General features: G+C 40.8%; 1 protein-coding gene across 1 annotated transcript in view; it reads right to left on the bottom strand.

Annotated features, from left to right (window-relative positions):
• LOC115376148 (receptor-type tyrosine-protein phosphatase delta) overlaps window positions 1-27536 on the bottom strand; it is a 410683-nt gene that overhangs the window by 167176 nt on the left and 215971 nt on the right. Inside the window, exon 9 of the mRNA XM_030075622.1 lies at window positions 4767-4804. The gene's annotated coding sequence lies outside the window, so the exon portion shown is untranslated. The remainder of the gene's footprint in view (window positions 1-4766; window positions 4805-27536) is intronic.

Raw genomic sequence — 27536 nt, 5'->3', positions numbered from 1 at the left:
TCCATGGTGCAAGTTATGACCTCACATCTTGCGCATTTAGAGCAAGACACAAACTCTGCAGTGGTGAGAGCGCAACAGTGAATTTGGCACCAGAGAACCTGGCACCAGAGAAAAGTCATGCTTTCTAATGTGAAATGCAGCAAAGCCACCACAATCAGATTTACCTGGCTGTATTCCCACACAGGGCTGAGTGCTAATTCAATATTATCATTTATCGTCTTTCAGTAGAATTATTATGGTGATGATATGGTGATTTTACAATATCATGACAAAATTCTGATCATTATAAGCAATTTTTTAATTAAAAAAACTCAGTCAAACATTCAGTCCAGTGGAAAGAACTTAAATTTGATTGTTTGACGTGTGTGTGAGTCATTGTGATATATATTTTGATATCAAATGTATCATATTGTGGTGCTGAACAAGTTTCAGGTGTTTCAATTCAAGTAATCCAGTACTTGGTTACTTTTTCAATTATGCAGACTGTCACTTTACATTATTATTTATTGTGATTCTTATGCTGATGCAAAAACAAATAAAAATTCAAATCCCTGACGATGGTCTCTGCACATAACATTAATTGAATTTCATTTGTTGGCCCTGTTATTACCCTGCAGAATTAATTATGAGTTGAGACGGTTATAGGACACACTGAATTGTGTTCAGACATACTATCGGTAGTAAAATTAATCAACATGTGCAAAGAATCACCAAGCACTTCCATTTTTAGTAATGCAGAAGAACTCCAACATGTTCCTTTTCTCAATATTTAACAGTACAATGTGACAAGTTACTTTTAATGGCGGTGATGTTTTATTGTAACAAGTAAATTAAAGTAACATACTCAGTCCTGTTCCCACACATCTATTACATATCACAAAAAAATCTCCATCTTAACAAGTCATTTAGACTCATATTCAGTATTAAAATACTATTTTTCTTCACACAGGTCCAAAAAAATCTGCCAGTGGGATGAGATAATCCCACTCGTTACGGGAATTTTCCTGAATCAAGCATTATGGTCTTGGTACTAGTGGGCTGATCCGCCTTATTCTTCCTTGTTTCAACATATTCATTCTTGTTCTCACAAAAATTCCAGAAAGAAATGAAACTACATTGAAAACCAGTGGGATTATCTCATCCAACTGGTAGATCTTTGCACATTTTTAACCCCAATTATGCGACTAAATTCCTTGTTAAGCTTGAGATTTTTGGTGCAACAGTAGAGTCTTCCCTGTGACTGATATATTAGTGATTTCCCAGGATGCCCCACCTCCACCCCCACCCCAAACACATCATCATGCTCTAGGCAGTGTCCTTCCTGCCAGCCACACATCTGGAAAAGAGAGAGGGGTCGGCCAAAACCACATAACGTTAGGAAGGAGAAAGGCAGGGGACAGTGATAGAGTCAGAGAGAGAGAGAGAGAGAGAGAGACATTTCAGCCAAAAATGACAGGGTAGGTAGGGTGGGATTAATGGGATGAGAGGAGGAGGGATAAAATGAAGAAAAAGAAGCTAAAAAGTGAGAGAGGGAGGATGGAGATGACAGCAGTTAAAGATGGACACAAGCATGAAGAGGACTGGCAGGGAAAAGTGGCTGTGGAGAAATGGCAATCGGGGACAGATGCAGAGGTAAACAGAGGGAGGGGAGAGGCAGGCGAGCAGGAGATAGCAGGGTGGAAGAGGAAGGAGAGAGGGCAGAGAAAGGCAGGGAGATGAAGGAGAGAGAGAGGAGGGGGAGTTGGAAAATCTGAGAAAAGAGAGAAGGGAAGGTGGCGGAGGAAGAGCTTTCCCTCCCAGCCGCATACTGTATCCTCAAAGAGGCTTTCATCCGCCCTCACATCAACAGCCTAGACTGAGAAACCCCTGCAAACTACACACACACACACACACACACACACACACACAAACAAACACACACATGCTCGTACTCATCATGCCAAAAAGTGTTCTTTGACTGTAATCATCAGACTACCTTTTTTGGAATCATACAAAACCCTTTTCATGCTTTTTGTTGCTATATGGAACTGCTTAAAAAGATATGTAGAGGAAAGATTTTCTATCTAATTATAGCCAAGACCGCCTGACTTCTTTTTTTTTTTTTTTTTTTTTTTTTTTGCTGTTGCTCTACAGGAAACCAAAGGAGCACACACAAAGGTGTCTTACTATCGAGCAGAAAACGTGAAAATACACACCAGCACAAACGCGCACTCTAACAAAAGATATTTTCTGTGTTGCCGTAATGAAAACTGAACTCTCCAACCTGACTTTGAGGGCGAAACTGTCAGTGAATTCATGAAAAGAGAGAAATCAGTGCACAATAGGTGTACTAAGTATGCCGAGCGCACACACTCGCACACGCTAAGGCGCATGAGCTAATGCACGCTTACATATGCACTCACACTTACACACACAGCCTAAGCGAGTGCTGGGGGCAGAGAGGAGACAAAGGAATTAAAGAGAAGCTGACTAACAGAGTATGACATGTCCAAGGCCTATCACTAATTATGCCTCCATTGCTACAGACTGTTCCCTCACCATGATCCACTGAAATGGGAGATGGGGGAAAAGGCTACAGCAATTACTGCCCCAACTACCTTACAACTGAAGTGTATCGAGAAGACGTCACGGTATGCGGAAAAAAAAAAAAAGGAACTCCTTCAACAATAAAGACCCCCCCTAAAAAGTTTCATGCATCGATATGATCTTATTTAAAAGTTATGATAATAGCTCTAATTATTTGAATACATTTCTGCCTTCCTCATGTATAATTCCTAATTTAAATCTGGCTGTATTATTTCAGTTATTTTTGTAATGCAGCTTTGTTTGCTCAGAATTGTATTTGCACTGGAGCCGCTGCTTAGGCTGCAGTTCATTTCCAGTTGTTGTAAAGCCCAAATCAAATAAAGCTGGCTGCTTTGATGGAAATGTAAATATTGTTTTAAAACCAAATAGAGTGAGAGAAGCAAAATTTAGTGAAAGGTATAGTCACTATGTGAGAATTGAGGGACGACTCTTGGTGTCACAAGTAATTCCTATGTTACTGCAATAGCCATGGTTCTACCTGTTATTGATGAATGGGAATGGGTAGTACATTAGTTTTTGACGTCAACTTTCCAATTACTGGGTAGATTATGTGGACAGTATAGCCAGATGGAAATTATTGATCCTTGTACCTAGTGACAGCTAACCTGTTAATCAGCGAACCTGTTCATCTGCAGAAGAAATAGATTCATAATGAAATGTCTGAAGCAGATCTTTCAAGAAGCACTAGGCACAGCACAAACCGAAATGCAACTGCATACTCTTTGCACACTCTTTGGGCTTGAATTTGTTTTTCAAAATGTCTGGTGGGGGTAGACAAGCTGAAGAGATGCAGCAGTTGTTTGAAAGTCGTGCTTTCCCTGGACAGGGCTGTCATGTTGTTTAGTTCTTCGTACTTCACTCGAGAAGATTTCTCACCAGTAATAACCACCATACCCAGCACCAAAACATAAAAAAATAATGATAATGTGGTCAAATGGGATGAGTCTGTGGCTTCTCAGTTAGGTGCGGTGGGATGCTATTCCCTGTTGCAGCCCCACTTTGTGAATTACGCTGATAAGATGAGTGTATTTTTACAGCTGTCATCTGTGCTGTCACCTGTAACTTGCTTACTTAAAGCTGCATTATGCAATTTGTGCACTTTGGCAGCTCAAAATGGCAGCGAGAGGCAACTGTTTGAGGACTTAAATATCCAGAAATAATTGAATCTGATGTCAGTAGACTGCACACAGCACGCTTGTATTTACCAAGCCGGCCTGTCTGTGATCACCAAAGGGATGAGCGAGGCAAATGATCTACAATTGCTGAGTCCGTCTTTCTTTGACACTTAAATTTTGATTTGTCACTTTCTGTGCATGGAGAACTGACCACACTGACACCATCATTTCATCTGGACAAATACAGAGAATTAATAATATCTCATCTTGCGGGATGCTGTTCTGTTTTGCAGCTCCATTTTTTAGTTTTGGCTGATGCAACTTGTGTTTTATTTTAATCAAAAAAAAAAAAAAAAATCTTACATAATGCAGCTTTTACATCTTGTCAAGTTATTGAATAACCACTGAGCGGACACACAAACAAGCATAAGCAGATCTGGCTCGTGTTGCTAACAAGCAATACACACAAACACCCCGATGGACACGAGCGCACACACTGAAAACAGCCGTGTGGATTTATGTTATTATTAGTGAATGGCCCACAAGTCTTCTAAGATTCGTGGCAGCCTTCTTGTCTTCCCACAATGCACTGTTGCATGGGTAACAGAGACGATGGGCGAGGCTAAGATGTTGCAGCATGCCATTTATCTCTGTCAGACGCGGTTGAACGCAAGTTCTTATTGGGTGGGCAGGATTCGTGATTGCTAAAGCGGCACACCGATCTCTGGCACCATGCTAATTAAACAGTGGGGAGAAAAGAGCAAGAGGCCTTCACACTCTTATCCTCTGAGGCTCCATTCTGCTGCAACCAGCATTAACGCAACTCCGGGACCGCACAGAAATGGAAACCCAGCTTTTAAAATGCCATGACCCGTCTTTGTTGTTGACAGTAAGACGTGGTTGCACAATAGCCGGGATGATTCTCGCATTAGACTTTGAGATGAATGACGAAAGACGGGGATGGCTTTTCTAAACAGGGTGTTTGAGTTTGTTTTGTGTGTCTTTCTCTTATCCACAGTGTGCTTAAAATTAAAACCCAATTTAAGAAAAGGATGAAAATCCTACCTTTAAGCACCCAAGCAACCTTCCAAACAGTTCAAGAGCTGCAGGACAACAAAAACAAATGTTAGATCACAGTTCAGTTATTCCATCGCACATTATCACAAGAAATTACTGTAATTTATGCAAAGGATAGTTCACGGCATAGATGGATCGGCCGACATGTTTGATTACTGGAAAATTACATTCATCAAACCTACGCCAACTGAACCCTGAGTTCAGAACCAATTCAGTACCACCCTTGCTTTTTACAGTGTAAAGGGCAAACATTTATTACCCATTGATTACATTTGGCAGGCATATGTGTCTGACACTTAAGCCCTTGTAATTTTCCAACTCACTACAAAAAACCATTTTTCACCGCTGATATTCAATCACTGCTTGAATGCGGTATATCTTCCATGCATTTCACTGAGGCACAAAAAGAACTTGTGTGAACAAAAGGGGAACGGAAGTTAGGGGGGCACTGAGCAGCTTTTTATTTTAGCACTTAATTAAAATGTGGGCGGCACTCGAAAGGTCAGAGATTGAGGGGGGAAAAAAAAGGCACGTCACTGCTGATTGTGTGCATAAGGCGCTCAAGGTCTTGTAGATTAATTCCAAGTTCGCTTTCAAAAGGGGAATAGAGAGAGGAGAGAGAGAATTAGTCGTGTGACTGATAAACAGCGTATCTGCATGCTTCGTTCCCTTCTCCCCTTTTTTTCCAACTGGGAGATAAAAGTCGGGCTTGGCACTGGTTGCCAACACAATTGATTCTGGCAGAGGAATATGATTGCAGAGTATGAGGGCTAAGTATCTGAATAGCCGCTGTCAAAATGGTGAAGGGGAATTTATTCCAAGTTTATATGCAAGCTATATCATGTGAGTTACTGAGACCAAATGGCTGCAGTTTGACATACACTATACTGCCACATCACTGCCATATAATCATCAGCTGCTCCAGGCACAGGCTTATGGGTATTGTGTCTGACTTACAGTGAATGCATAATTTACTACGATTGGATAAATCCTTTATGTAAGTTTTGAAATTCAAACTGGTCTTTGAACAGTTAGTGCTGCTGTCATTTCCGCAGACTTCATATCGGCATCCATGTCAGCTTGTCATGTATGAAACCTGACATTTTGACACCTTGCAAATCTGATTTATTTGAGCTTTAAAAAAAAAATCCATTCTGAATAAATCTGCGCTCCCCCTTAACATAAAGGGTCACTTGCATCGATTTCTAAAAGCTAGAGAAAGATTCTCCTGCAGTGTCATAATTTATGGGGAGAGAAACGAGAGAGCAAAAAAGGAATAGAAAGTTTGGGAAGAGGAAATTGGTAGCCACAGCGTGTCTGACCCATCCCTCCAAAAAAAAAAAAAAGGTTCCCTGACCTGTGGGGAATACAGAATATGATTAATAGGCTCACTCCAGCAATCAGCAGGCATTGAGAGAGCCACCTGTCAGAGGTCCTACCGCCCTTTGTAGATTTATTGCTAATAATTGGGCATGAATGTAACCACTATGGCACTATCGGAACCTCACAGGAGCACTTGGTTTGAGACACAAACAGGGTGAAATCAATCTGTTTGCTGTATGCTGATGTACTGCGAGGCTATGTGGAGATGCAGCCAAAAAAATCCATCTTAAATTTCATGAGCCCCTAAGAAATTGAGACTGCTGAGAGCAAGGCATCTTCCCGAAAATAGACCGACTTGTCTGAAAGGAGTCTCATTTAATGGTGCCGAAGCCTCTCTTCACTTTAACGCTTTGGAAAATGTTCGAATGATAGTAAGGACTTTTCGTTGCACGCTATATGACAGTACAAAGCAGTGCACTTATTGCATTCATTAAGTAGCTTACTGAAATAATGCGGTGTGAATAGTGCAGTCTTTACAGTGTCAGGGTGTTGCATCTACCTTGGACAGCACAAAGACAGAAATTGCATGAATCTAATGTGATAAACAAGCACTGTATCCATTTAGCTGCATTTTGACAGCGCCTTAACAGGTTTTAGTTTATGCCTTCAATATCCCCAAATAATGAAACTAGCACATGTAACGACTGGGGAAACAGACTTGACGACCTCCTTAAAACACCATCTGTTGCGCAGCACCACCACAGGCAAAGCAAGATTAGCCAGTGAGGCCGAAAAACAGAGTCACGTTGTGAGACCCAGAGCACTTCCATGCTCCGCAAATGGCAAAACGCATTATTTCCACGTTGCTTGATTTGAAATACTATTGTACGTTTGGGGTGATTTTAATAAATCTCAGCCAAAAGCCAATGGGAGCTGACAGAGCTATTGTAATTAACAGAATGGTAAGATTTGATCAGCACAAAGGCAGCTGTAAACCACTGTGAGGAGGAGAATGGAGAGCGCTGGTGATGTCTGACATTTCCATTTGTATCTGTGACGGGCGATCAAGCTAGCGAAGTAAGTGATATTATTCCCCTGTATGTAAACATAGTCTGGGAATATCAAACCCGCCGAACGATGATGATGTGCTGCCTGCCTAAATAACCCTGGCGAGCACGGGCCTTAGCGCTCCATTTATTCTGACACTAATGCCAACCCTCCCCCTACATCCAACCAAACCCCTTTCCCCCCAGTCGCACTCTCTCACCGCCACTTTCTCTCTGCCTTTGGTTTATATTCCTCCAGTTGTTTTTTCTTCAGGTCCCAACACATTTTTTCCCCACAGACCTTGGTGTCAGGGTCACTGTCCTCGCCGCTCCGCTCTTTCCCCTTTACTTCCCTGATCTGTCTTCTTTTTTTTTCACCTCTCGAAATTCTCTGTCCATTGCCCTCCTGACAGCCACCCATCAACCTGGGTGCAATTTAAAAAGCCCTTCAACAGCTGCCATTCCACAGGGCTGGCTATCAGTCCAGCTGCCAAAGCCCAGACAGGGACTCTGCTTCAGCAAGCAACTTTGAACGTCAGGTTGGTTCCCCCCCATTGCAAATGGACTGAAGGTGAAAGACTCTATTTCTCAAAAATTGGCTCAGTTGAAGGCAGGGAGACGAAGGGGAGGGGGGAGATTTTAAAAGCACCACTGCCTCCTTCGTGAAACACTACAGCTGATATTTTTTCAACATCTTGCATGCTGCGTTTGCGTTTGAAGTCAGACGGGGACCGACGTCACGGAGGCGATGAACACGATATCATGTCAACGTGATGCGATGTGTTGAGTTATATTTGTAAACATTACAAACCTTTGGGAAATAAGAAAGGCTCTTGGGGAAAATGCTATAAGAGGCAAAGATCTTTCACTTTGCTGGGATTTATTATTCGCCTGTGTGAGTGTGTGACGGCGTGCATGTGTGTGCACGCCTGCAAATGTACTGTGTTGCATATAATGCTTCACTAAATGCGCATGTTGCCTGAAAGAATCGTGAAAATGGCTCAGACGAAAAGTTTGGCCTCCTGCTGCTGGGTACTTCTCTCCTCCATATGTCTTTGTCAAAAATGTTTGCCGTGCGCTGAGTGAGGGAAGAAATCAATCCGAGTGCCTCTCTCCCTCGGTTGCCCCATCATGAAGGCAACAAAGTTATACTGATACTTGTCAGATCAGACCACACTGTCAAATGTAACAACTGGCCACCAGTGACATCTGAAGACAGACCATCTGGTCTCCTGTGTCGAGTAGTCATTTTGAAGTGTTTATGGGAAGAATGGAAAGGCTGAGTCCGTTCTTCTGTCTCAATTAGCAGCTTGGAGAAATGAACTGCATCAATGTTATGGACCAAACAATGAAGTGTGCCACATGCCAAGCTGGAAAAGTGTGAGACTGGCCCAAACTATTTGTCAGTGCAGATATGTGTTGAATCGGCTAACATTTCAAGCTGAATTTTTGGTTCATTTCACAGTTACTGTGCGGCTAGGAGGTTAATTATAGCCCCGTTCAACTATATGAACTGAGTGAGTTCTGGAGTTGTCTCCATAGACGACAGCATTAGGCGGTCACTCATTTGAAATTCAAATACTTGACTCAAAAGTCTGGAAAAAAAAGTTAATATTTGAACTGTATTTACTTGTTTGACCACTTATTCCAGTTATTTTATGTTGTTTATTATGATGAGATGGTAAAATGGAGGACAGTGTGGAGGATACACTGTCCTCCAAAGCATCTGAGAAGCAGTGTGTGCAAGTATTTTGGGCTCTTCATCGTAGATGGTTAAGTAGCTAACAAAGACAAGGCTGTTTGTTGACTTTGTAAAAAGCAGCTGTCTTACAGTACTATGACAACACATCTGCGGACTAAGTTGCCAATGTTAGCGTAGACAAGCAAAGCAACTTCAAGTGTACAACCTCGTCTCACTTGACCAGACTTGATTTTTTTGTTTGGACTTGAATTTTTGCAAAAAGTGACAGACCTACTGCGGCACGGTTCCAAATAAAGTTGTATGAGTACGGGGAACCTTCAGAATTATCCAACAGTTAAGCAGTTATTTGACATCAACTACAAATCAACATCTTTATGGAATGATCATATTTTAATCATCTCGGAAGAACAATCAGTTTTAATTTAGTGCAAATGCATTGGATTATTGGTCCCCTCTTGCTTTTTGCTGATGTGCAGAGGCACTCGTTGCTCTTCGTTTTCTCTGCGTGTCAATCAATTCAGCTGTCCTTTTTATCTAGATTTTCAGTTTCTTTTTTCTGTTTTTCCCATCTGTGGCAACATAGCACATAGTGCATAGTTATAGTTGTAACATTTTAAAGTATCTAGGCCTTTATGGTTTATTTTTTGTACAGTGGAAATGGAAACAAAAACCAATCCTTGAACTTCATGCGTTCACAAGTTCTGGCTTACCCTTGGTAGTTGAAAAGGGCTATTAAATAATCATCTGAAATATCTAAGTACTGGTGAAAAAAAAAAAAAAACCTGTTCACGGGATGTATCTTTAATATATTATTTAATATATGATTGTTTGAAATGTGGGCTTATAATTAAAAGCAAGGTTTCAAAACCTGTGGAATGGTATTTGGGCCAGCCCTCGAAATGTGTTAATTTGGTCCACAGGAACTGGTGGACTAGACTTTTTCCAGTCTGAATGGCTCAACAATGCACTTGCTGGCCTTGTGTTTCCTCAGTTTCACCCACTCAGTTGGACTCTTGGTACACTGTGAACTGCCTGAAGATAAATATCGACAGTACTGTAAGGTTATGTCAAGGCGCTCAATACACAGAATATGTTCTAATAATAAGATGCGTTACAGCATCTTGTTTTTGTGAAATATTATTTTTTGGGGCTTTTTTTTTTTTTTTTTTATTTGACAGCTCAAAGTGGGGGGATGGGAAAGATGGGCAGACAAAGCTCTAAGGCTGGATTCAGACCCAGGATGCCACATTTATTTAGTATTTGCCTTCGACTGCTGATCCCCTACAGCATCATTTGGAGGTAAATACACTTTACATTTTAAAGATGGGCCATAAGCAAATATGTAACAATTTTCCAAATGTTGCAGCTAAAAAGATGCTGCTACCCATGATGAGGTCTATTCAGCAACAGGCCTTTTCAGCTAAATCGCCTCAGCGCTGCCTACAGCTGCAGGAGTCAAGCTATTTTGAACCACTGCTTCTGGACTGGCTACAGCCATTGTGTTGTGGACTCTCTTGCTCTCCGCCAAAGCTTTTAGTCCATTGTGTAGCTGCATCAGTTTTGCCCACAGCCACAAGTCCACATGAACAAAAGATCCAGTTGGCTGGGTCATACTGCTATGTACCTGGGGGATGCAGGCATGTTTTGCATGGACTGGGGAGAGTAATTGTTGGGTCCATTAAAATGAGAGAGGGCTGAAGCTTCCAAGCTGAAAATTGCCCTGAGGGAGCTGGCATTATGGACAGGCATCTTCCCAGATCCCATTCAGCAAAGAAAGTTAATGGATTTGAAGTGGGTCGTCTAGAGTTAAATTGAATTCATCGCCAATGGAGGGGCTTTGATGTTGCAAAGATTAAGCAATGGTTGTAATGTGATGTGCGATCCCAAAGGAGCCTCAGCCTGAGTAATCCCAACATTTCAAAAAAATTCCTCGGTTTATCAATGCATGCTTGACTCTGTTCTCACCAACATGTGGCGAAGTAGCCGTGGTTCAATATGTTTCAAATATAAGAACATGTATGTTTTCATCTCTCCATCTCACAAGCCTAGGAAAATCATTTTGACGAGATCACCAGAAGACGTGCCCATGTCTTTTTTTATATCGAGAAAATCTGTCTCATTTTTGCAAAATCTGTTCTCTTATTTTCATTGCTGGCTATGTTTGTGTGAGTGAGTCAGTCAACTGGAAATTACACCAAAAAGCATGAATTGAATGATAAAATCAGATAATATTGTTTCTTTTGGTTCAGCTGAAGACTTTGAATGGTTGAATAACATTTTGTGATGTCTGGGTCATGCTCCCTATTTTACTTTGAGAAAAAAGAAAAAACTTTTTTTAATCAAAATACTATCCGTATTCCAGATTTTCCCCCCCCCCACTTCTTCTTCTGCTTTTCTTTAGCCAGTTAAGGGGGGGAGCCATGCATCTCTGGTGTAATATATCAGTTAATGGAAGGAGTGTCCTTCCCTTGCCCTTCTGTAATAGCCAAGCATCATTAGTGAGAGGGTTAAGAGAGGGCTTCTCATCCATATGTTTCAATAATTACTTTGCACTTCTGTCAAGGCACATACAGAAATCCTGAGCTGACACCACAGCGTTACACACTGTTTACCTTTACTGGTTCACTAGTGAAACAGTCATATGGCAAAAGGCTTCTCTATTCATCTCTTTCAATCCATCTCTCTTTTTAGTTTCTTTTCCTCAAAAAGGTCAAAGTACAGGGGCAATTATTGACAAAGACAAACAATATAAAAGCTTAGGTTTTATCACATGAAAGAGATGTTGGGTCGTGGCTCAGCCTTGGCTGCAGAAGCAGCAGTCTCTGCACTTTGAGCGACACATTATTCCTCAGTAACCCCACCACTCCCATGCTAACTCCTCCATATCTCTTCCCCCAATCTATTTTCTGCCTGGCTAGTCTTATGAAACTGCATATATTCTGTCAGATTACTCCCATCATACCCACATACTGTTTAGTTCTTGGGTGTTTGAGGAGCAGACTCGAAAATGAGGGCCAAAACAACAGGGAATGTGCGAACTGATTAGAAGGATGCGGCAGTTTGAAGATTTAGCATTGGACTTCTATGCTTTAAAAATGAAACTCTTGGTTTTGTAATGACATGATGTGATGAATATATTTGGTATTATTTTTAAGTGTTAGTGACAAAGTATTAGATCTGTGTCTTCAATTTTGACTTTGAATTGACTTAGAATTTGACCTCTTTATTGTTACAGACTTCTTTATAGTTCTTGGTTGAGAATAAATAAATGCATTTTAAGTGGACTTATATTGAAGTGCTCAATTTGGAAAACCATCAGTCTTGGGGATAATGCCGAGCAAATGAAACTGATCTTTATTTTAATATGATAGACATTTTGCTTCAGTATACCCTTTAGGCCACACTTCACCAACAATCTGATATTACAAAGCTGCAGTTTTTGAGTCAGAGGGTTACCTTGTAGTGGAATGAATTAATTTCCAAAAACTATGCGTGGACTACAGCCGACAACAAAAAAGATGATGACAGTGAAAATTTCATTAAGCGGCAAATTACTTTAATGTCTCTATTCATTTCGAGCTTGAGCTGGTGTGCATAAAAAAGGCTGCATGAGAGCCAAACACTAATAAAAATGCACAGGGGAAATAAGAGAGTGGGGAGTCACAGCACCAAATCAGAACTAACGGGGCAAAACTATTTTTATTTCCAACCAAGAGGGAATCACCTCACGTCACACCACTGCTGCAGTCTGACCATGGCGATATGAGGACAATCATTTACAAGTAATTATCTCATGCACTAAATGTACATAGTATTAGTATGCCCTCATATCATGACGTTGCACTGCTGCTGTGCAAAATCTCAAGGATTGAAAATCCCCTTTACTCAGCTTTTTCCTTTTCATCTCTGTCTGGCTTGTGTCACATCTATTCACATTATAACAGTCCTTGTGTATATGGCTGTATCACATCGGTGTAATTTGGTGCATATACAATGCACCCTCCATTTAGTCAGTGCATGAGTATCAGAAAACAGATAATGAAACAGTTTTTACATTTTATAGGTTATTTTCCTTTCAAAGTATACGTCTATTGAAATGTACAGCATGATAAAATGATACATAATAGATGCACAGCACAATAGTACACAAATAATCTGGGATCAGTGCATTAAATATTGAGCAGAAACCCAGCTATTAAATGGATACTAAAAGGATTACACTGTATTATGGTGACTGATACTGTATTATGGTGATTGTGTTAATTTAAAGACAGAGACTTGCACACACGGGCGCACACATAACTTATACAATTTGTGTCACTTTTCTCTAGAAGCAAATGTGTACCGATATAACTTAAATGGACTTTCAGAGATCTACTTATTGTGTTTTTTAGTCAGTGAGTGCAGATTCAGTTGGTTGCCACAGCACTTGGCCACCCCACTGGAAAAAAAAGCATTTTTTAGACACGTAAAAAAGTATATAGGTCAATGGCAAAAGGTGGACTTCACATGCAGCACAACGTATATCCCATCGCATCCCTTTCCTTCATTCATCTGGTTTCCCAACTGCCCACAGCAGGATCCTGTAGTCTCTTCATTTGAAGTGTTTTACATTCTGCATATGTGTAAGTCACTGAGAGTAGCTTTAAGTCCTAAAAAAAATTATCTCTGTTCATCAATTTTACATATTTAGAAGTTTTTTCCATGCAAAAAACATCCCTTAATGCCTTAAAATGGCTTAAATGTAACTCTACAACACCTTGCCCTCATTAAGAATTCAGAGATCTATGAATAATGCAAATAGTCCCCGCCCACCTCCCTGCCTACTGGCACACTGTCTCGTAACTTGTATCATATTTGATAATACACGCGCGCGTGCGCGCGCACACACACACACACACACACACACACACCTATATGTGTGTGTGTGTGTGTATATTTATAGTGGATCTTGTTAATCCTCTGAAAATGAGACCCTTGTGTGGGACACCTCTGAATACTCTGAACCTTGTTGCTTGGTCTTGTTAATTTTTTGAAAATAAAACACTCCAGCGACTAGCAGGGCTCATCCTAATGATATGGAAAGCACCACCCCTTCAGTTGACAGGATTGGTTCCTTAGCTTTATAACGCCGTTAACCTTGCCTGTCTGAATCTGGATTTTTGAGCTTGTCCTTGGTACACTGCTGTTTCAAAATGGAAAAAAAAAACAAAAAAAAAACACCACATGGACATGTTAACAAGGTTCGAAACTTGATTTTCATCGGAGAGGGTCTTTTAAAATGAGTGGAGGGAAGCTCTCAAACATACCAAACCTTTTCCTCAAGAGGAAAGCTAGTCAGTCTCCGGCAGTGTAAGAGATGTTGGACAGTGTTGTGGAGAGGGAGAAGGGGACAAATGAGGAGGGAGTTCAAGAGGCTGGGCAACAGAGTGATCGAGAGAGTAAAGATGATGTAAAAGAGAGAGAGAGCATGACAGAGCAGAGGGAGAGTAAGAATGAGAAAGGCTCAAGCATACTAAACTGTATCTGCTATCCATTTTTTCATACCTTGTCTGTGATTCAGCCCACACAGTACTCCTCATATATTGGATTCAATAAACAAGGAAACTTTTACAAATATGCAGGAACAATTGACTTTTTTTTTTTTTTTTTAAAAACATTTGTTAGATGTTTCAAGATTCAGAAGTGAAGGACATGTGCATCCATTTGAAGCTGCACTCCAGGGAGTTGTTGTTACAAGCACTATTTACTGTGCTTACCCACATTGTAAACTCTGAGTCTCATTCACAATATCATAGTTTATTTCCTGTTTCTCTGCTTGGCAAATGGAAGAGAAATACCAGTGAATATGTTGCTCAAATGGGGAAGGACACTTTTGTCTATGTATGTGAGCGACTGAATCGAATAGGCTAGCCAGAAACCATAGACTCTAGGTTGCTGCTCTTCTACTACTACTTCTTCATCTGCTCCTCCTCCTCTCCAAGACCTTGTACTAAAATGAGCTTTACATCCCAGTCATGCTGACGGCTTTGAAACAATATATAAAGCTCACTGGGGCGTAACTAAAATGGCAAACGCACTGGCTCGTCTTATTCATTGTCTACAAAACAGCGAGAGTTTTTCCCATTCAGATGACTACACTGTCCTCAACCACTGGAACAATGTGGTAACACGGTAATTCGTCAACGCAGTCATATTCCAATTAAGTGCATTAGCTAAATGACCACTCAAGAATGTGAGTTTGAATGGGATTGGCTGCGGCATTGATTGATAGCCCTGTTCTGATGGGCATTTAGCTTGTGACACGGTGTTCATGGCTTGCAGGAGTTGTTATTGAGGTTAATGCATAACTTCAAGTTGTCACAGACAGACAGAGTGTGGACAAAGTGTGTGTAGGTGGAAAAAAGGTGATAAATACAGTCACCCATTGGTTTATCAGGTGCACGTAAATGGAATGGCACCATTAGAAATTTCCACAGTCCCGACTGGTGGCTCGGAAATAAGCCAATTTATTGTTTGATAAACATCTGCAAAAAAACATACAAGTACAAGCATTAATATCACTGGTCATAGTTTGTAAAAAGAACCATTTAACAATGTCATAGCCAAATGTAAAGCAACACCTAGTGTAACATGGCTTACAGCAGTGAAAACTGAATTTGTGGATAATTTAATGGAAGTCTATTTTAACTACTGATGACGGGAAGGGATTAATAAATAATTGTCGCTTGATTGCTGATGTATTGTAGAAGGGTTGTAAACAGGCAAGGAAATTTGCTGAAAATTGGATATTTTAGAGGATAGGTGAGTTCATATAAGAATGCAGTAACCTGTTTGTATTAAAAAAAAAGTATTTAAAAGATTATTATTGAAACCATGTATTTGCAGCTAACATTGCGTTAACGTGTCAATGAAATTTAAATGCCTCACTGCGTGCCAATGTATTGCTTGTGTGCCATCTGCAGTTCTCTCCCATGTTTATGAAAATCCAAGGGCTCGCCACTGCCAGCCTGCCTATTGGAAAAGCTGAAGTGACAGACAGTCAGGCAGCTCTTTAGTTCTATTTCAGAGAGGCTTCACCCTCCAACAGAGCTCCGTCTCTGTCTTTCTGATCACAGAACTAGATTTACCAGCCGTAACTTTGTTCTTTAGTTCACTGACAGAAGTAGACTACATAAACAGTCGCACAGCAAACGGCCTTTGCCGACAGGGAAGGTTTGTTTTCATCCCTGCCTTTCTATAGTTGGTAGCACGAAACATCAACCTGGTCTGAAAACTGGTGAGCAGACAGGCCTTGGCCCAAGAATCAGCTAATTAGATTTTGCTTGTAATCTGGTTGTGGAATTTCTGTCATAAGGCGATTACCTTTTTTTTTTTTTTTTTTTTTCCATCAGAATAATAATTCTGCATTCCCCAAGTGGTGGTGAATGGTGGGAACGTTGGACATCTGAGATTTCCAAGATGGTTGTAAAACAGTGTTGCATTTGAGCACTATTTTAAGCGCTTTGGGAAAATCAACCACAAACGGGAGATGATAAACATCATGGCTGCAGATTTGCAAGTTCAGATGTGCTGGAGAATTATTCAGCATTGGAAGACTTTTGTGTTCAGCCGAGTGTCTTGTACTTAACCTTGTTAAACACTGCATCACTTACACTGATCTAGTAATAAGAAAATATGAAGTATACAAAAGAACATAAGAACATGATTTTGCCATATGTGTAAGAGTGTGATCTACTTGAATATTACATTACCTACACTGGGCTTGTAATAATTTGACTGGGCTAGCAGAAATTTCACCCAACTAACCCCTGTGGGCTCGTGCTTGAGTTCCTGAATTTTCAGCCTAAAGTTGACTATTACAGCCCTTTTTGATTCTTAAGGGTAATCTGGAAGGTAACCTGGTAATTTTCAGGACCTGTGAAGTTAAGAGAGTGGCTTGTATTTCTGTTTCCGCTGTTTGAAGAGCCAGTTGTGAAGGAAATGAGGCATTAAATACACTTTTTAATTTTTAATCGCCAAGTCGGGCTCACGTTCAGCACTTTCTTCTCCACAAATACTGATAAGGGCATGTACTGTACCTCTCTTTTTTCAGTTAACATTGGTATGCCATGTGTTTTCAGAGTTTAATGTTAGGTGTTGGCTGCGTTTAATGGCTGTGTTGAGGTGGTGTCCAGGATTTAAGCATCACCCCTTTGCGGCACCAAAATTAGGTTCTGGGAACTTTATCTGGAACCGTGTCGTAATCTACGGAAATAATTTGGAAAAAAGTGGAATAGGTTCCTGAGAAGTGTCCTAATTAACATGCACCTATCCATGAGACATCCTTTCAAACCCAAATTACACACATATTAAGAGAAATTCCCTTTCACTCTAAAACTACCAAAGACAAAGCTGACACACCAGAAAATAACACCTTAAACAATGTCCACTGACACAGCACAGTGAACAATGAAAAGAAGGCACATTGCAAAACTGGGCACTTCCTGTTCCCCTCTCACGCTTCTCCTACTCACTGATACATGCATTAACACCTAACCCACTCACTAATGTGCCCATTAACAGTTACACACTGAATCAGGCCTCTAGGGCATCAAAACATGATGCTTAGGTTGGAAACTTTTGTACAGCATCACCTGCTGTTTGTACTGTGATTTCACTCCACACAAAAGGAACGGAAGTGTCGAGTTAAATGGATTTCTTTTAATTGTACTACTACCACCGAACTCAAGGAGGAATAAATCTAATTAAATGTCAAGTCAGTATGTACAGATTTTTTTTTTTTCATTTAGAATAGATCCTTCAGATATTTTTTACCCAGATTTGGTGTCAGGAACCAAGAAATGATTGACTCTGAAAACACCCAATTTATTTCTTCCTCGCTTGAACCGTTTGAATTTCTTATGTAACTGCATTCAACCTTGAATTATCTTGGAAAATGTAAGAGGGTGAAAAAATCAAGGCACGCAGGCTACAACTGAAATTCATAAGTGACCTGATCCTGTTTCCTCAGTCACTCCAGACATTTGAGCTATTCCACAAGTGAATCCTCTACAAAATTTGCCAAACTTAATAAAGCATCGCCCTCAGGTCAACATGGCCTAGGTTCATCATAGTTGAACTTCTGTTTGTTTGAAAGAACTTGCAAACTTCAGTCCATGAACGGTCAAAAGTTGCACTGATTTTCCACACTGCAATAATTCACTGCCCTCCTGATCTCAGAAATAATGTAACTAGAAATCATCAGCATACATCGATTGTTAACAGTATTTGGTGTGCCATCACTCAAATCACTAACAATTTAGATATGGAATGAACACAAAGTGCCTGGTTTGCATCTGGTTACTCGTGTCAGTGTGTTCATGGCTGTCTTTACTCTAAATGCAACACACAACTTGGTTCTTGCATTCATTCAGTCCCTGCCCTATCTACTCTCCCATGAATGAAAATCTCCTAACGACGCGCCACAAAAGAAGTTGCTAAACCATTTGGATAAGGAATCTCCCCAGGTAAATCAGCAATTATAGCCTAAGCTGCCTTGTAAAATAAATTAGTAGTTGTAGTGTGTGCTACAGGTACAAAACCGGCTCTTCCCCCCTCTTGATGTACCAAGGAGAGCAATTCAAATCTGCCATGCAAGAGACTGTAATCTGTGGTACTTAGTCACAGACTTTCTGTGAAATATCCCCGTCTCGTGTGAGGAGTGACTCTGTGGTTTTAGCTGCTGAAAAACTTTCAAAGTCAAAGTCATGACAGAGATGACTCACATTGTAAAGATAGATGCAAGATGTGCAAGGGTGTCTGCTTTGGAAGGCTCTGAAGACACAGACTGCATGTTGGTTTGCCTTCTACTTTCAGTGTCACTCCGCATGACTTATATGCAACATACTGTGCAGTGAGCAAATGTATTGTGAGAATACATTTTACTTTATCTTTTGACTTAACGACTGTTGGAATATGACTGTAATTGATAAGCACTTAGTCCTTAAATGATCAGAGTAAATCATTTATTTTTCATTGAAAGCCGCTTATTCAAATATCACGGTGAGCATTAATGAGACCGCGATGCTGAATGATCTGCTTTTTTTTTTTTTGCCTTCACTTAGCTATTTGAGTACGCAGCAAAAGAACAGCTGTTAGTTTTTAAGGGGTAGGAAGATCACAGATAGAGAACAAAGAGGGCAGCATCTGCCTCTTTGGAAGACCGCATGTTGTTATTCATCAGTATCTTTGGGTGGCAACATGCAACCAAGCCAGATTTACCTCCAGGTGTGTGTCATATGTTTGGACAAGACAACAGATACCAATATTGGTGTGTAAGTTACACAAACAGACATGTGACTTGTGGCATGTTGCATACCCAGATTGAGCAGTTGGCACAAAAGGCTACGCTACGCAAAAGCACTCATGGTTCGATTATTTTTTGATGTTGTTCAATCCATCTATTCTTACTAATAGTCGCAAATATATGAGTCAGTCCATCAGCACTTTTAACTTTGCCTTTCTCTCTACAGGGAATATGAACACACAAACAAAATGCAGGTATCCCTTAGTTATTTTCTTTTATTTCTTTGGTAATAGATGGACCTTCTTACTCACCAAAAGCTTTTATTTAACTGAAAAAAGAAGCTTTTCTAATATTCCTGCTCCATGCAGTCACTTTTGGGCAGTGAGACCATTCACAATACCCTTTCATAGTTGTTTAACGTCTAGCAATGATTTTTCAGTAACAAAATGGGTCATGTAGAGGCATGGGGCTCTTTTTTACTTCCACCAAGGTCAGTAGGTCTCTACTGGCTTATGGCCCATTCAGCTGGGAGCTGCAATTAGGCTGCAAGTCCATGTATCACACTGGGTTAGTCACCAGCTTCAGGTGCTCACTAGAACTATACATCACCCTCGGTTATACCAGGTAGAGTATTTGGAAGGCCGCAGTCAGCCCACAGGGGAATCATTAGTTCACATGTAAATATGAGAAATGGATGCAGATTTCACCTTGCCTGCATGGATTGAGGAGGAGGGGGGGCAGGAGCTTGGGAATGACAAACAAGGGTCATATAGCCCAGCCACTGCAAATGCCTTTGGTTACTATTGTTATAATTCTGCATGCTAATTGTAGAATGGCAAGTAGTGGCAATAGGGAGACCAATGCAAATTCAGATATCTGCCATGCAATGAGGTTTAGATAAACAAACAGCAAATAGGGGGACTGCATGAATACCATGTGCAATTTGCTCAGAATAAATGTAAAGAGGATCTAACAGCAAATATTTGGCGTGACTATGTTGTTTATTGTGTACACTTATTCATTTGCTCACGTGAAAGCCTGGCCCCATTTTCATGTGGTTTTGCATCTGTATAATTTTTGAGAGAGCAGGCCTACCATGCTGTGATGAAATAGTTTCACGCTGAGATCAGTGGAGTGCATGTGGTTCAGTGAACGCTGCTGTACACTCTTACTTTTGCACATCACGGGAGATGCAACTCCTCATTCTTCCTCACTGGGCCAGACTGAGTCAAAGATGCAAATGTGGGCATCCAAGCATGGGACTCTTAACCTCAATAGGCAACTTCAGAATTATAGAACAGCCAGCATTTTCCATTCTCGTAAAAGAATGTGAAGTATGCATTGGCTCATTTGTTTTTTAAAGGGAAAAAATACCCTCAAGGCTGTTTTTTTTTCTCATTATCTGGCTTGTACTGGCAAAAAAAAAAAAAGACGTCAAAAATGCCACGGAGAGTGACAGACTCACTCTGGATTCCTGTGCTGGCATTTCTGACAAAATCACATTTGGTATGATGAGATGTCAGGAGATTTTTTTTTCGGCAAGCCAACCCACAATAGTTTCTGCAGAAATGGATACCAGCTGAGTTCCGACTGTAACATTAGTATACACACGTGCACAGGAGGCACAGACCAATTTCACATCACACCAGACAGAAAAATGGCTCCAAGCAGTAGGTTTTAGTATTGCAGAGGAAAGTGAGAAACGTATAGTATAGCCAGCAAATTCAGCATGACAAGCAATACAATGACACACATCTTTTTGAGTGCATTGCTGTTCTAACTCCATCTCAGTGTGTTGCTATTGTCTGCAGAAATTACTACTGGCATCACTGTGCACTTTATGAATAATGGAAGTTCTTGGTTAAGATTTTCTGAGCATCCAGTATGGTAGCAGAGGCACTATCCAGAATAGAAATCACACCAAACAGGCAAAAGGAACAATGATTTTTTGGAGGTAGGAAACACAAATTTACCTAAATATCAACACTGCAAATGGAATTTCACAGAAAATCTGGTCTGCAAAAAGGTTGTTTTGCTTCACATGCAAGGAGCAAGAAACTGCACCATCAGCTTTCATGAGCAATTTCAAAACATTTAATAGTGTTGAGGCACCAATGTGTCATACAGCTGGGCTGAGATTCAGTGGACCTGTGTTGGGTGCTTCTGGGGTGAAAGAAAATAGTGGGCTGAGTTTGTGGAGACCGAGCTGTGAGCCACCCAAGTGGAACGTGCTGAAAAATAATTAGCACAATAACATGGCGAAAAGGAAATGCAAGTTGAGGAAATCAACTGTTAAGGAACATCTGAGACCGCAGCAAGCTGCGCCAAAGCATATGCTCCTCCGGTGTTTTTAACAGTGCTCAATCTTTGGTCCCTGCAGAAGAAAAGCACCTATTTATAGACTAAATGCAGCCTTTCAACTTCACTGGCTCCTCAAGATGGACTGCTACTCTGTTGTCCAAAGCAAAAAAGGCTTTGGGCTAATTTCACAGGCAAGCGCATATACGTGTCTTTAAAAGCTGGATTTCAGTAAATAAACTAATCACATACAACACTTTGTGTTTTACATTACATCAAAAGGACAGCGCAAACATGGTGATGTCTATAAAAAAACATTTAATGTTATCACGTTAATTAAAAGTCAGTAACTTTATATGGGCACATAGCAGTTAAGTGGAAACACACATGCACCAACAAACACAACCTTAATCTCAAGCTTTGATTGCTAAATAACCTCAAACCTGGAAAAATAAATGCACATGCAAACCTCTAGGTCTCTCTTCTACACATAATCTGGCCTTGTGGAAATACCACTCATTTTGAACATTGTTAAATGTATTTGATTTGGGGAATTCTAGCTGCTTTCTGTTTTTTTGTTATCGTCAATGTTGTTGTTGTAAACTCGAGGTTTGCATGGGGTGGGCTGACGTGCAGGTCCCGCAAGTCCCGTACCAGATCTTGGCAGCTTTGAGGTTTTTTTCTAAGCTGTGGACTGGCACAGACAGGCACAGTTGAAAGTGTGGTCATGATTTAGGCTTTTCACAACACAATTTGGCAGCTTTGCTACTCAGATTATATTGTCTGCACCTGTCATTTGATTGTGCGTTTGTTTAATGTGGCCTGGCTTCCTGGCTAGGTGGACTTTTCCATTTTTAGGCATGGCAATTGGCCCCTGAATGGTGTCCAAAAGCCACCCACTAGGCAAAGTATAGTGTATGAAACAAACATCTAGTAGCAGAAGTAGTAGTGTGGTAGTAAATTGTTTATTTGCAGTTATGTAGGATACACAAAGCAGCATGAGCAGGCTTGAAAAAAACAAGCTCATGTACTCCTCTGATGGAATCTTTTGTTATCATAGGTCCCACTTTATTCTAGTTTTGCATTAAGTCACATAATCTTACCTGTATATAATGGTAAATTTGATCTTTAGTAATCATGCACTCTATCAGGGTCACAAGTTTTCAGTGGTCAGGGCAGACAGTCAAGAAAAAATGCATCCTGCCCATGCATGAAATACTGCTTGGTTTACAGGACTCCACCACTGTCAGAGCTGTAATATTCTCTAATCTGTCACCCTGGTGAAGTTCATTCCATGGTATTTGGAGACAGTATGTTGGCTACCTCATATAATCAGGAGTCCATAACAGTGAGTTGTAATTATCTGTACCTATACAGTCCTCCCACTCAGCCTATTCTACTGGGGCTTACTGCAGCAGCTTGTCTGAATAGGGGGAATTTATACATGAAATTAAGGTGTAATTAAAATCGGTCTGGTGCTGAAAGTGCTGAAGGTGATTATGCTCATTTGCATAGTTCACTGATTCTTTTTTTTTAAGTCCCTCAACAATCATGTCTGGTTCTAACATATTTGAAACACCCATCATTTTTATTATTTCAAATATTTCCCCAAACTTGGAGATGATGGTAAATGGTGTGAATGCGTGATGACATTTTCCATGCCTTTTCAATGCAGGGCAGAATCTACAGTTGTCTGTTTGCTTGTGAAATGACTGACATGTTACATGCTGGAGTGTGAAAGAGACCAAACACTAACTGTACGGTTTATATTTTAAGGCATGTTCTTTAGAGTGACTCACCACTAAGTTGCTCGGGATGAGTACAAGCAATAAAACAAGAATCTGACTGTGATGAGGAATCAGTGAAACTGGACGTCCAAAGACAAACATTAGTATTCAGCTCATTTTTCACAGGCACAACATTATCTAATTTGCTCCATTGGGCTTGTTTGGAGGCAAATGGGGGACTATTATATGGGCTGCAGACCAAGGAGAAACTCATTACTTCTCACATTATCACTGGAAATGTGAGGGGGGAAAAAACTGAGCTCTGTCGCTTCAGCTCGGTCGCAGGGTAAAGCCTTGCGTCTCGTCCAGGTTGTAAATGGACCCCTTTCGGCTGATACGCCATGGCGTCCTAAGCCATGCCTGATATTTGGTGAAGGGATGTCATGACTGCCCCAGCTGTCACAGGCACAGCTGTTCACTTTCCCCTTGAGTGAGCAGAGCTGCCTTCGCCCTGCGGCTTGATGGTGTGTGTATGTATGGGCAAGGGTGTGTGCAAGCGCAAGCATGCAGGGATACTGACAAGGATGCAGGGATACTGACAAGGTGCACTAGCAAGGCAACTTATTCCAGGATACAGGGATGTAAACAACTGTACACAAGGAAAGTAGCAGCCACAAGGCAGGAAATTCTATCACAACATATTTCCCCCGTATAACAGTTGAAATCCTTTGAAACAAGTTGCATAATGTCTACTGTCTTTTAAGTTCCACTGGGTCTAGTTTAACACTAGCTTGATACTGTATTTGTTGAACTGCTCCGACTCAGTTTTAATGCACTTAAGAAAGAGTGAAAAGATTAAGTTGAAAATGGAAAAGACCTGTTTTAGAATTTAGACCACTTGAAGATTTAATTCCATTAAAACAAGAATCATCTTCTCAATGATGACCAAATGTAGCTGAAGAGGGAGGTCTCAAGCATTTATGAGAAAGACTGTGAAGGAGCACAATGGATATTGAAGGGCTACATTATTCAAAGGCTATTTTACATACAGATGTGAAATGGAAGCAGAAGTCTTCTAAATAAGTAGGCAGTGCGCCTATGATAATTAACTCTCTGCTGTGGGTGTGTAACAAGTGCTGGTAGATTAAAGTGATAGATACATGTTCAGCAAATGCTAATGTGATGATGAGAGAGAGCTTTGAATAGTGTGCTGTGGCCTTGGCTTCTGGTCGGAAGAGGCATTCAGGAGCACCTGAGGTGAAAATGCTGCTGATGTAGGCATCGACACGTGATTGATGCTTCACCCCTTTGGCCGGGGCAAGCATTTACTTTATCACAACACTCTTCACACCATGACCGCGTACCTCTCGAGGTCTGGGTGTCCAAGGTGCTAAAAGGGGGCATATTGATTGCATACTGAAACAGTCAGTTATGATGAATGGACACTCACTAAATCAAATTCGGAGATTAATCGGCCAGCGGCGGTGTCATTAGGGCTTTGTGATGGGTGAATTAATATGGTGATTAAATGAGAGGTTGCTACCATGTCACCGTGTCAGCCCTGACAAGCTGACCCCAGATCAGCTGGCAAGTGGTGGAAAAGGCCACTTCATCATCTTGCACCTATAGAGTGAGTCTGACCTCTGGCATTTACATTTATCATTTTGGGTTTTGCTTGGTCTTGTTGTATGGTATAGTCTATCACTCACTGAATAGAAATGGCTCTTACGGGCTTGGCATTTCTTGGTAAGGGTGTGAAAAAGGAATTCCTGAATAAGCTGAGAAAGGAGCACGAACATTGTTTTAAGTCCAACATGGAAGGATGAGTAAAGACGGAACTGTTTGTTGCATCTATATTGGTAGAGCTAATTAAAGTATTCTTGGCTGGCAGGAAAATGCAAATGCTGACAAAACGAATGCACCCTGTTGCCAAATCCACAGACACTAGTGCACAGATTTGGCTCATTTTGCAAACAGGCAATACATACACATGCGCTTTTGTATACACATACGCACACTGACACACACAAAGACACACCGAGTCAGATCTGTGATACACAGTGTCCCTGTGACCCTTATGCTCCATATGGTCAAGAGGAGGGCAGAGAAAATAAGCACACAGCTCTGTGGGTGACTGCAGCTTGGCAGCCAGCAAAGCCCTGAGGTCCGTGGCGTTGAGGCAACATAGCAATGGTTGGTACAGCCCTCTTTTCCGAACCAATGCTCCTGTGCTGCTTTAAAAACTGTAGCATAGTCAGTACACATGACTGCTTTGGTGGAAAAAGACCATTTTTGTTTCAAATATCAGCTGTAGCTTATCTGAACTAGCAATCAGACTTCCAGTGCCCTTCCAGACTTACTTTTAAAGGAACAAGGCAACCTAAAAACACTTACATATCTATCTATCTATCTATCTATCTATCTATCTATCTATCTATCTATCTATCTAGGAAGGAGGAGGAGGACTACCAGACGACTGTTACTCAGTAAGATTGATCACAGTAAATTCTTAACTATTGAACCTATGGACCATAATGTACAGAAAACAACAGTGCAATGTTCTCCACTTTCTGATTTGGGTGTAGACAGGACACACACACCACCAAAATCATGACAGTATGTTCTGCTGTTGCTGCTGCAGCTACTACTCCACTTCTTATAAAACGGATAGTTGCAGTCATTGATTGTGATTGGCTGAACTGTCTTCAGAGCTGCTGTAAAATACTCTATAAACACCTGTGACTGCATTACAATTTCAGGACTAAGGCACCTCTGGCAATGGATAAATGCACAAAAAACACAAAGATGCTGGCGAAAGAAACACTGAGAGCCTACAGGGATTTATATTTGAGCAGTCAGGGAGCCCACAGTGTCCCATCGCTTCATTTGAAAAATCATCTTGTTGCTGCTGCGCAATCCACCGGTCTCCATCCAAAGTGGGCAAACTGGACCAATGATGTATGGAAAGTTAACGATGTAACTTTAAGTAGCTTGCATGTTTTTATTTTTACTCAATTCCATCTCGCTATGTAATCAGTTGCTCTCAATATAGTTTATTACAGTGTAGTTTGGTTGCTTGGCAAGTAGCCGGGCTACCTAGGGGAACATGAGCGTAATAGTTGTCGATGGTAGATACATATGTGGTTATAATGTAAATGCCACATGAGATTTTTTTTTGGTTTTTTACTTTCTCCTAACATTAAGTATTCCAGAGAGCCCATGGGGATGAACTTCATTGGCTCCATGTTGTCACGGATTTGTAAAGCAGTCCAAATCACTGGTTGTAAAGTACCACTGTACAAAAACTCTCTGACGCTGGCCTAGATGCAAGAGAAGTCATTTCAGTGATGGGACTTAAATGTGAATTGTCTCTGCAGTCTTACTGGTGCTCAAACTTCAACGACAGACAGTGCTGGAGCAATACAAATGCTACTTGCTTCTGGCACCATGCAGTTAAAACACACCTGTCCAGAGTCAAAGACCCCTGTGCTGGCAAATTGAACACTACTTTAGCAATTGCACAATTAATGGCAATATCCAGATAAACGTTAATAATCACCTCAATCTTTAAGTATGCTTTCGTAGCCTGATAAACATGCTTTCCACTGTGTCTGTGTGTTGCTTGGCAAACATTTTGGCAAGTGTTGCTGGAGAACTCTGAAGAACTACATTGCTTGCGGAACAGTGATTATCTGTTTTTGATAAATTATTTCATTTTTTGTTGTTGTGTGTTTATTTTATGAAACCTTGCCTGGTATATATAGTATCTGTTTTATAAAAGCAATACGCCGTGTGAGGCTGTGATTCACAGTGATTTTAGAACAGCTAAGGGGGTTTGAGGCACTCTGCTTTATGTCGTGCCTAACAACACCCCTTAACTATTCTGAAATCACTGTAAACCACAGTCTCTTGTGGCTTTTTGCTTTATTTTCTAACTTAAGCGTATGGAATTCAAATAGCCTCTTTGCTCACGTGAGGTGTACTAATGCACTCAAGAAGGTTACATGACTGTAATTTGATTGCCATTATCACATCCAAGACCAAAATGGTTTCCTCTTTGCAATAAAATATATTAAAAAAAAAAAAAATAAAGATAACAATCTACATTGGCATTCTGAAACTGTCAAGTCTGCCGGTACTCACTCCTCCTCTACCTAGGGGGCTTTTCCATTTCTCTCTGTGGGGGAGTTTAATGCGCACTCTGTCCATTATCAATGGGGAAAATATAGCTGTCAATCCCTCTTTTGTAAAAATGCATGAAGCCAGTAGCAAAAGCTTTATGTCTTTATGTGCCAATGAGGACGCCCCAGAAACACTGTACAATGTACAGCGTTTTGCCTCTTTAGCTTTGACAATGGAAAATATTCCATGTAG

Source organism: Myripristis murdjan, chromosome 18, assembly GCF_902150065.1.
Source record: "Myripristis murdjan chromosome 18, fMyrMur1.1, whole genome shotgun sequence".
NCBI classification, from domain to species: Eukaryota; Metazoa; Chordata; class Actinopteri; order Holocentriformes; family Holocentridae; genus Myripristis; species Myripristis murdjan.
Note: the sequence above shows the minus strand (reverse complement) of the source record. Positions and strands in the feature narration are given on the sequence as shown.